The sequence below is a fragment of the Eriocheir sinensis genome, chromosome 1 (assembly GCF_024679095.1).
Source record: "Eriocheir sinensis breed Jianghai 21 chromosome 1, ASM2467909v1, whole genome shotgun sequence".
NCBI classification, from domain to species: Eukaryota; Metazoa; Arthropoda; class Malacostraca; order Decapoda; family Varunidae; genus Eriocheir; species Eriocheir sinensis.
This window is the reverse complement of record NC_066509.1, coordinates 15,062,345-15,074,708: the sequence shown is the minus strand read 5'-3', so window position 1 is coordinate 15,074,708 and position 12,364 is coordinate 15,062,345.

The window sequence follows — 12,364 nt, the reverse complement described above, 5'->3', positions numbered from 1 at the left end:
ATTATATCCATGTTATCTTGATGTTTTGAGAATGGAACCCCAAGTTTCAAAGCTTGACTGCTTTGGAAAAAAAATAACACTATCATTTTGAAAACAAGACCCCAAACTAAACATTAATATTAAGAAAAGTTTATCATGCAAAGTTGGCATAAAAGATTTCTCTCTTATTCTAAGTTAAGGATGATTAATTAATTTTGCATAACTAAGAATTAACACAAAGATTAGTCTTATTAATGTCCATTAATAATTGTGAGGTTATCAATTTCATTTGAACTTATCGAGGTAAACATTCCTTATACAGTACATTCCATGATGATGCTCAGGCGTTTATAAAACTATTTTACACATGTTTCTTCCATTCAACTACATTATTTAACTCTGTTGGTCATATATTGCACATATTCCTAAAGAATTAAACAGTTACTATTACTGTTTTATTCAGATGCACTTTACCATGGGACCATTTCTTCATTAAGTATTTAACATATTCCAGCCTATTTTATAACTTCTAATTTATTTACCTCACCAGCTCACCAGTCTTTGGTAATAACTGATAATTGTTGGTTGAGGAAGAGAAGCATTTAGTAATGGCAAGGAGTTGAACTTTTTGGGGTGAAGAGCATGATTATTATTATTATTATTATTATTATTTTTTTTTTTTTTTATGCAGCAGCCATTATAATACTGTTTACAGTTTTTCATGTAGGCAGTGTATTTCATTCGCTTTGCGCTTGCTACTGATATCTCGGCTCAACAAGAGCAACATCGAACCACAGTAAAGTCCATGAAGTCTAGTGTGAATTACTACTGCAGTATACTTTCAGTATAATTAATAATTTGCATGTATGACACCAGTTGTTGGAACCTAATGTTGACAGTTTATGTTGTTAACTGCACTCTTAATTCTCTGCACCTCACGTAATATGTGGTGATGTTATGAATGGTAGTCAGGAAACTGTTGTATTGTACATGAGAAGGTTTAATCGTGTTGTGAAGTATGTAGTGGTACCTTGATGCAGAGGCTTGAAGTAGATGGGGGTTGAAGGTATTGCCAATATGGCATTTATCTGATGCATACAGATTCCTTCCATTTACCATAAGTATATATAGGTATATGTATGGTGCTTCATAGGTGTTGCTGTCCATGAGGATGCACCATATCACACACATATCAGAATGTCATGAGTCATTCCACCTTACTGTTGGCTTATTGTTGATATATCTGGATAATACACATAAGACATTAGACCTGTTTTATCAGTTTTATCATTATAGTCATGTTGTTCTGGTAGAACTGCTTGCTTGATTCAGTGTTAAGAAATTTCTTTGTTCAAGTACAGATTTTAAATCAATCATATTAATATACTTAAATATTAGTTATTTATTTTGTAAATTGACAACTTAAATATACTAAAAAAATTAACTACTTTATTTGCAGATATACTGCAGTCACTCGTCTGATATCTTACATCCTTGTACAACTGATTTACACATAAAGCATTTCACAATCCCAGACAAGTCAGACAAACTGTCACTATCACAAAAATGCTTGACTTTTTGAGTATAAATTCTTGAATCAAGTACATAATTTTGTAGGAGGCAAACAGGGATGGTAGCGCTCCAAGTGAAAGCCAACAATTAGGATTTTTTTTCTAGGGTAAAATCACCAACTAATATTTTGAGCTTGACAACCAGAATTTATTTTCTTATTGAGGTCTAGTGTTGCAAGAAAACACATCTGAAGCAGCACACACCAGTTGTTTATCACTTTGGTTTACCCTTCAAATTCTATACATACTTTATGTAAAACTATTCAATATCAAATGAGCCAAGCATAAATGGCACCACTATAAAATAATTGCCTACACCATGACTGGCTGGGGCCGACCACCAGGCCCCTGAAGAAAGCATACTGGCGCTACAGGCAAAGACGTTAAAAAAAAAAATAATAATAATACCACCACTACAGAACAGGTCTATTTTCCATGTCAAACATTTGTTTTAAGATGTGATGTGATTTTGAGAGAAGCTGGCAATTATTTAATTGCATCTGTTGTAGTAAGATTTTTCAGAAAATATGAAGCAAGTCCAAGATCTTGTAGCCAAAGTTCATGTATGAGAAAAGTGATGCTATTGATTCACTATTAGAAAAAAATCATTTCAGTAAGACTGCATTGCCAAGGTTGGCTGAAAACAGTCGCTTTTATCGTATGTGCTGTAGTCACATAACAGTTAGTGATTAATCATCTCATCAGAGTAGAGTTGGGACAGACCTGATTCAAGGGAAAGGCTGGTGGGACTGTCAGTATTGCTGGGCTGATGCTCCTGATTCATGTACTAACTATCTAACTAACCACAAACACCAACTCGTGCTGTCTTCTCAGCATAAATCATTGCTGTCAAGAGAACCTACTGTGATCATAACTATCCTATCTTTTTCTAGCTTTTATTTTCAAGTAGGTAATTGCTGTCTGTATGTCACTGACATACTTGGCAACTCTGGCACACAGGGTCAGCGATTATGAAATTTCACTGAGAGCTAACATAACATACATAAAATAAAAGTTAATCATTTGGCTTCTAGTTAGAGACTAACTAAAGAACTTTTTTTGGCAATAAAACCACAAAGGTATATTAATGGATAAGTATAAAATACATTCTACTTTGACAGCAGAAATATTTTTCATAATAGATTCCATGAAACTATATTTTCCCTATAGATTATTACACTATTTTATCTACCATAGGGGTCATGAGTTATGCTTTTCTTGGAACACTGATGAACATGACAAATATGCTGTATTTTCTCCCATGATAGCTTGTGTGTGTATGTACTGAGGTTATTGGCACTGATGTTGGACAATTTTGTTAACCTGTTCATTCTTTGGTTTGAATAGGCTGGTTTTCTTATTTAAATTACAACCCTATGATTTTAAAAATCCACAAAAGTTGAAACCAGACCCTCCCAAAATATTCCTTGAACAGTTTATTTGAATGATAACATATTAAGGTATTCATATTACAAAGAAAGGAAAAAGTTCAGATGCTTAATATGCACTTACCAATTATGATTGTGTGAAGCAAGGAATGTATGGAAAACAGAAACCAAAGAAAATACAATTTGAAATTATGCTGCTGGAGTGAGACCATAAAGATTTTAGGAGAAAGCAGAACAACATCAGCTGCAGAATTATCCATATTCATTTACAAAATTAGAGAAAAGTTATATATTTAATCTGGAAATTTTAATTGTGATAATAGTAAAACTGAAACTATCAATTCAGTAAGAGTAAAGCACAGCAGAAACAATAAAATTTCACTCCCAGTTGAAACCAATTGCACCTAAAAATGAGAGGAAATAGGAAGTGTTGGTCATCATCAAAATTTCCATTTTTACATCAGTTGTTCCCTTTTCAAGATACTTGATGACTTCTATTGTTACAATTTTTGTTGGAGTGGTAGTTTTACTGCCTTGGATATCCTTCCTATCAGACAACCCTCCCTATTAAGTCTTAGTTGGGATGGCTTGCCCCCAAAGAGGCGGGTTGGAATAAGAACTATGTATTTGCCAGAAATTTTAATATTTTAATGGAGAAAAAGCACAGTAGCCTTCTTCTGCATGAGATAGTGGGATGAAATAACATTAGTTTGTATAATATAATTATCACCACCTACCCCTGACCATAAATACTTATACCAAAGGCATGAAACATTATCAGTAGACATTTACTCCTATTAATTATTTTTTGTATGGAATATTTTGAAGGGTATGGAAGTAATTATGGGTCCTTGATAATTCCATAGAAAGATGATTCATGCTGAAAATACTGAAAAGTGACTTGGAAAATCAAGGTGATAATTAGTTTTGGCCTCAATAGGGTTTGATTTAAATAAGTAATAGTTCTTATTGTAATTGTATGAATTCCAGAATGAGGTGAATCAATGTTGGAGAAAAGAAACATATCCACTTTACCAAATAGCAGTGCCCATGGCAGTCATGGCCCTGGTTTTGTACATTAGATTGTGTCAAGTGTTAGATTTGCACCTATGCACAAAAGTTTTCTAATTTTGAGGCTCAAAGTTATTTTTATATTTTGAGAGTTATCTTTTTATTTTCATATGAAAAGATGTTGACCATGATTTTTTTTTCAAGCATTAAGTATCCATATAGTTACTTTTCTACTTTTTTATTATGATAAAATGAACACTTCAGGAGCACTTCTAGTATTTTAAGTACTTTAAAAAAAAATAAGCTTCTTTGTTTAGCATAAAACTTAACATGCATGAAGTCTGTAACACTGCACAAACACTCTGGCATCATTTTTTTTCTCTGAATGGAAGGGGAAAATAGTCTTTATTTTGATAAAGAAAATGCTTAATGGAACAGGGTATATGCATAATGGATTTTGCTGGATTACTCTCTTCATATTTTATAATTTCTCAGCCATTGATATCAGCCAGTGAATGGTTGTGTTTACCAGCTGCACTGTGACATAACAGCATTGTCTTGCCTCATAGCTCAAACCCTTGTGACTTTTGACCCAAACCTGGGTGCACAAACTTGAGAATGAAGAGTCTAGAGGCTTTAAAGTTGACAGTTTGATGATTTCCCCTTGACCAAAGTAGAAAATATACAGCTGAAAATGTCACTTGGTTTGAAGCTGTTTCAAGCTTTTGCACCAGCCAAGACCAGACCTGAGCTGGTGCACTTCTCAGGCACGGGAGTTCCTCATGACTTTAATGTTAGTACACACTGCTTAGTGCCTCCTGCTGCTAGGGTGTCTGGGGTGCAGGGGCCAGGTGGGGAGGTGCTCTGGATGTGCTCTTCCACAGACACATTATATTTCTTCTTGAGGTAAATTTTATAGAATTTTGTATATATATTTTTTGTTACACATTTTCCAACTGCACTTAGATATATATGAAAGATAGTATATACTATATTATATATGTATGTATGAAGGTGTTGAAAATAAACTTTTGAAAGGTATATAGTGTACATTATTGACCTTAAAGAATTCAGTATAAAGCTGTGACACAGACTGAGTGTTCTGAGGCCAGGCATAATATAGTAGGACAGTTATTTTTACATTTATTATAATGAAAATGTTAGGCAAAACAACTAAAATTATTACTGACTGAGGATCTAACCTACAACCACTTACACTGTTTTTTAGACTTTTTAGCATGCCAATTTTATATAAATTAAAAATAGTGGTTTAGTAGAAGTAGTATGTAGTGGTAGCATTAATACTAGTAGTACTAGTAGTAATAGTAGTAGTGGTAGTAGTAGTAGTTGTAGTAATAGATTGTTTAGCTTTAGATATGAGGTTGAGGCAGGATGTAGTAGATGCAAAAGTTGTGAGGAATGTTTAATGGAGCTGATCACTTTGTGGTAGTAGCCAACATTAGGATGAAAGAGAAATGGGGAGAAAGAAAAGGGTAGGAAGGAACTAGCAACTAAGAGATTGCATGACAGTAGCCACAGGGAGATTTATAGTAGGAAAGTGGAAGAAGTACTGTACTTGGAAGAGCAAAAGCAGGAATAGAACACTGCAGGAGTGAATGAGGTGTTTGAGGTGTTTAAGAGCTCAGTGGTCAGGGCAACTGAGGAAGTAGTCAGGTATAGGTTGTGTGAAAAAAGAAAGAAAGGAAGTGTGTGGTGGATGGATGGAATAAAAGAGGCAGTTGAGGGGAAAAGAAAAAACTACAAGAAAAACCTACAGAAAAATGTGGACGAGGCAAGAGAGAGATAGGAGAGAAAGTAGAGGGAGAATAAGATGTTGGTAAAGTGGCTAATTAGGGAAAGTAAAGAGAGTGGATGAGGATTTTGGTAGAAAAATATCAGCAAAATACCAGAACAAAAAACTTTTCTGGAAAGAAGTTAAAAGAGAAATTAGGGGAGGAAAGAGTGAAATTTGTAGCATAAAGAGGAGAGATGGGTTACTTGTGAGAGGGAATGAGGAGATACGGGAGGTATGGAAGCAGCACTTTGAATCTGAAATGAATGAGTGTGGGAGTGAGAGCAGAAGTGACTAGTGTAGGAATGAATATCAGTGTAGGGCGGCCAAATTCACAGGGAGATGTGGAGAGGGGTGAGATAGAGGAGGCAGTGAAGAAGTTAAAAGAAGGAAAGGCCCCTGGACCTGATGGCATAACAACAGAAATGCTGAAGTATAGAGGTGTAGTTGTGGAATGGATATTATGGATATGTAACCTAGCATGGGAACAGGGTGAGGTGCCAGAGGACTAGAGTTTTTTTTTTTTTTCAGTGAAGGAAACAGCTTAAGGGAAAAAAAAAATTAAAAAAAAGCCTGCAAATGGACCGTATTGGCTATCCAGCGGCGACTCGGAGACATGTACTGTTTTGACTTAACTCGGTTCCTCTTTTCCATTTCGGGAAAAAATAATACTGGCTGTCGTTTGGAGACAAATGTCCAAACATGGTACCTGCTGGTAGAAAAAAAAAGTGTATTTACCCTTTGCTGGTAAGGTTTTAAGGTTTGCGTCTGTGTGTGGTGTGTGTGACCATTGAGGGGCGAATGTGCCGCGGGCCGCAGTCTCCTGAGTCAAGGCAAGTATAGAGAAGGTATCGTCATACAGGCGGGAGGAAATCACTCGTTGGCAACTCCTATAGCCTTCACCCTTGGCCCCGCCTCATCCTCGTTGTCTGCCCAAACCGACGATTTCACACACCTCACTCTCACCCTGTTTCCTGACCCCAACATTAATTTTTACGAAAACCTGAGACCACCATCATCTTCCTGAGAAGATTCTGCATCACACTAGCATAAAATTGTAACAATAATGTAAAATTACACATACGAAAATCAGAGTTAAATGAAGTAGGGAATAAATATTTTCTTGCACTTATTTCCCTTCAACTCCTTAGTACTCAGCTGGTTTTCGTCGCATCATTTTTATAAGCACAGATCCTAAATCTGCATGCTTTTCTGCTTCTGATGGTGTAGGGTACGTCCCGAGGTAAAAATATACAGAGGGTCAAAATCACCTCCGAACATAAGCCACGCCGTGAAGGTGTTCTTTCGCCTCAGCTTTTGTTTCCTCAAGTCAGACTCGCCGCTCAAGTGAGGTGAGCGGCGAGTCTGACTTGAGTAAACAAATGCCGAAGCGAATGAACACCGTCACGGCGTGGCTTATGCAGAAAAGCATCCAGATTTAGGATCTGTGCTTATAAAAGTGATGCGACGAAAACCAGCTGAGTACTAAGGAGTTGAAGGGAAATAAGTGCAAGAAAATGAATTTTCAGGAAGATGATGGTGGTCTCAGTTTTTCGTAAAAATTAATGTTGAGGTCAGGAAACAGGGTGGGAGTGAGGTGTGTGAAGCCGTCGGTTTGGGCAGACAACGAGGATGGGGCGGGGCTTAATTAGGCTCGAGGAAGGGGCGGAGCTTATCGAGATGCCAGCCAATCATCGTCCAGGATGAGATGCCGTGAACATTTCTATATATATTTTTTATTCACCGACAATTGCTTCATAGGGTATATAACAAAAAATCCACATCTTATTTTATTTTATTGTAGTAGTTTATAACATAAAAACCATCCGAGAGGTCCTAATAATAAAGCTCATTTCAAAATTTGGTTCTTCACGTTCTATGAGAGTGACGATACCTCTCTACACTTGCCTTGGTCCAAAGAGGTAGGGCTACTCCACTCGCTGAGTGAGTTATGGGAGGAGGTTCGCCCATCATGCAATGTCAGCTGCAGTACACATGCTCTGCCAAATTAATAGCCTTATGCGACACTTAGTATTATAACCGATTATAACCGAAAAACAATATAACATGGCTTCTGAAATCCGTAGTAAGTGTTGAAAATTAATATATGTATATGCAAATTTGCAGATAAACCATTTACCCTTCTTGATGGCTTACAAACTTACAAGTTTATGAGTTTACAAAAAAAATACAAATAATTTATATTCACTTAAAGTAAAATGTAGTCTTTCAACTATTTAAAGAGCATAACTTGTATAAATCTGTTAAGGACACTTGAATGGTACACACAAAAAATAGCCTTAATTTTTGTGAGTGACTCAACTTTGGGCTACACTGATAATGCTATAATGCAACAATACCCATGGGAATTCACAGATGGTCAAATTGTCAGGCTGTCAGACCTCCATGATGATTAACCTGTTACAGTGTGAAAACAAGACAGAACTTTGCTTATTCTGACAAGGAAAGTGGTGGTGACTTTACATCAGTGGCAGATCAGTAACAAACAAACAAACAAAAAATATTGTGTAATAAGTAGGATTTAACACTGGTCTTGACTCCTCCCAGTTAAGTCGCTCTTACTACGCATATCTCTGTTGGATTCTTTTTCTCTGCTAAAAATGTGCTTAAGTTTGGCTACAATCTCTAATAAGAAATTAGCATAGAAGCAACCAAGGAAAACGGATGCGTATTCTTTCTTTATCCTTGGTAGCTATAGTAACTTGTAGTAATGTTGAACCAGCATTAGCAATGTTTGTTGTAATAATTATACCGTCAAATCATAAAATGAACCGTACTGGCTATACAGGCAGCGCCACACGTGGCCAGTCGGTGAAATGTCAAAGCAGTATTTCCATAGAATTGAAGTTCTGTACTAGAGTGCGTCTGAGGCTGCCTCCAGGATAGGGCCTTGGTACCGCCACCGCTCCAAGCCACGACTGCACACAATTTACTCCTACCCGATTTCCTGACTCTACTATATGACATGGAGAAAAACTGAAATCGGGTAGGAGTGAAATGTGTGCCATCGTCGGCTTGGAGTGATGGCGGCACCATGGCCGTGTATCCCGGAGACAGCCTCAGACGCACTCTAGTCTATAACTTGAACTCTATGGAAAGGACAGCTTAGAGTTGAGTGGCCACATGTGGCGCTGCCTGTATAGCCAATACGGTCCATTGCCACTAAATAGTCACCAAAAATTCAAGTGACTATACGTATATCTTCAAAGTTATTCACATATAATAATTTGCAATATTACAACTCACTCGCTGTCCATAATAATCTAACAGTTCACTGAAACTCCTTCCATGGCATCAGCAGATATTAATGAATTTGACTTTTTTTTCCTCACATGAACAATCGATTGCAACTCCTCCATCCGTTCCAGGCTCGTTGTCTCCATACCCTTCTTGTCAACCACCACAACCTCTTTCCCATCCTCCTCCTCAACCACCGCCTTTCTCCTTGACAACAACATACAGACTCCTCCATCCTCGAACTCCACAACCTCCGCAGCCACACAATCACTTCTTTGACCTCCACAACCTCTGCCTCAACACCTTCAACCTTCTCATTGACCTCCACAACCTCATCTTTGACCTCCCCAACCTCAGCCTCACAGCCTCTAGATTCTAGAACCTCCTCCTTAGGCTGGGATCACACATACGCGGTTCAGCGATACGGTTCATTGCGGATTGATTTTTGGCGGTTCCGTGCGGACTTACGGATAGTGGCGGATTATGGCGGATGGCTTTACGTTTCATTGCGGATATAGCTATCCGCGATGAACGTATCGCTGAACCGCGTGTGTGTGACCGCGCAGCTTAAAATTAGTTGCGGTTCATTGTGGATCATTGCGGATCAAATACGTTCAATACGGATCGACTACGTTCAATACGGATCGATTGCGCACAATACGGATTTATTGCGTATCTCTTGCGGCGCCACAGCGTTTCGATTGCGGATGCTCAGCCGTGGCGGCAAGCTGCGGTATTTTTTAACATTTCAAACCAACCGCAACCCCTCCACGGTTCCGTGCGGTTGGTACGGATAGTGGCGGATTATGGTGGAAGGATATACGTTTCATTGCGGATAGCTATCCGCAATGAACCGTATCGCTGAACCGCGTATGTGTGACTCGGCCCTTATAGCCTTCACAACCTCCTCCTCAACCACTGCAGCTTCTTCTCTGCCTCTACAAACTTCTTCCTGACAACCATGTCTTCTTAACCCTCACAACTTTTTTAAACCCCCACAGTCTCCTCTTCGACCTCTAGCTACTACAACATTTTCAACACTTTTTAACCCGTATAACCTCCTCGACCTCCATCACCTCCCCAGCCAATGAGACCTCGTCCATGACCTTCATAACCTCTTCCGCGACCTTCTTAACCTCCAAAATCTTTCTATAAATTTTCGGTAAACATCGTCCTCCGATTTTAAAAACGAAACTTTTTTTCTGGTATCTGTATAGTCTATCGCCTCTAACTTGAGACCTGTGGCTTGGCCCGGATGACCGCCCAATTGCTTACACATCTAGATGACCTGCGCATGGCGATCTGTCTCACTGTTAGTCTGTACGTTATCTATTTATGGAATATATATATATATATATATATATATATATATATATATATATATATATATATATATATATATATATATATATATATATATATATATATATATATATATATATATATATATATATATATATATATATATATATATATATATATTCATAATACGACTGCATGGTGTTATGAATGGCTTGGGATTTGAGGGAATGACAACGACTCAGTAAACCTTCCATTTCACTTGGCAACGTGGCTCATGCGACGTTGCCGCCTGAGGGACCTTGGCAACAGGCGCCAGGACGCACCATTCACCCTTCCGCCACCACGGAAGACTCACGTAGGTCTCACTCTCGCATCCTGCACAGCCAAGCAAAAGATAATTTATTATATATAATAACGTAAATAAGAGAGAGAGAGAGAGAGAGAGAGAGGGGGGGGGGGGGTGGAGAGGGGTAGCGAGCTCCTCTGAGGAGACTGATGGGGTGACGTGGCAGTAGCGCGGCTATTACAATCAGCCACTCTCTCAGTATAGGCACTCAGTAAAGGCGGTATTTCACGGGAACAATTTTGTTTGAGCAGGCCCCGTCCGTAAGCAAAATGCTGACAGATGGGGCTCTGCTCATGAACCAGAGGGGGTACTATACTCAGCGCAGCGAGAAATGGACATTAGGGTGGGGCACCGGAATTCCCCCACTGATGCCACATCTCCACAGATCACCGGCTTGCCTTCTTTCTCCAACCTCGCTCCAACTCCTTAAGCTACGGTTACACTAGTCAACGATCCAACCTTAAACAGCTGTCCATCCAGTTCTATCTTTGGACGAGTGGTTAGATGAGTCCAACCTTGCCGTAAGGGTGGCGGAGAGAGAGAGAGAGAGAGAGAGAGAGAGAGAGAGAGGGGGGAAGAGAAGGAGGGGAGGGACGGAGGGAAGGGAGAGGGTGGTAAGCCTAATAAGTTCCAGAGCTGGGCACTTCCGCGCTCTGCAGTAATACTTCGGTCGTTTACGCGGTCTGCTGCAGGGCATGTTGTTCAAATATACCGTTTGTCGTCCGTCGTAAATTATAATGAACTTGGATACATAAACTGAATCAGCAACATATCTTATGATATTAACCGGAATTTTCTGTGTTGCATGTGTACTGAGGTATGATAATTATGATGAGTGTAAAAGTAGTTACTTTACTTCAGGTGGTGGAGATTCTATGCGTTAAAATGACAATAATGATAACAAAAATAATGGTAATAATAATAATAATAATAATAATAATAATAATAATAATAATAATGATAATAATAATGCTGCTGCAGTATGCGCTTTAATAGTTTTGGGTACGGTACCGGAGGTGCGGAGGTGCGGTACCGGAACGAGTGAAAAAATTTTAGGCGCGGAAGTACAGGTACGGACTATATGTGTTTCGAGGTGCGGAGGAGCGGTACCGGACTACCCGATATCCAGTAACGCGCCCAGCTCTGCTAATAACATTCCAAAGCACCTCTTGGGGTCGAACTTTCTTCAGGAGATCGTGAATAACTTCAGTTTTCCACTCCATCACGGCGAGAACAGTTGAAGTTATGACGCGTAGGGAGAGGAAATGTTTACACCGCAATGGTAGTCAAACGAATGTCTGCCTATTGCCACTGCATACATTCTATAAAATTTTATTCCTATTTCAAGATATTTTTATACTAATAAATACTTCATCTCTTATGACTGAATAAGCTGTATACTTTCTTTTCAAATATGTCATAAATATGAATACTGTATAACTTAGATCTTCAGTTTTCTTCCCTTGGATGAGATCCAAGGGAAGGAGTACAACGCTACTGGGCGAGATATCTTTCCTCCAACCCTACGCTTGGATTCCAAACAAAATCCTCCAACCTTGGACGAAATTCAAGCGAATCGTTGGAATCCAACCATTTCGTTGACTAGTGTAACCGTAGCTTAACTCTCTCTCTCTCTCTCTCTCTCTCTCTCTCTCTCTCTCTCTCTCTCTCTCTCTCTCTCTCTGTTTCTATATAAATTGGTGTATTTCCGAAATTA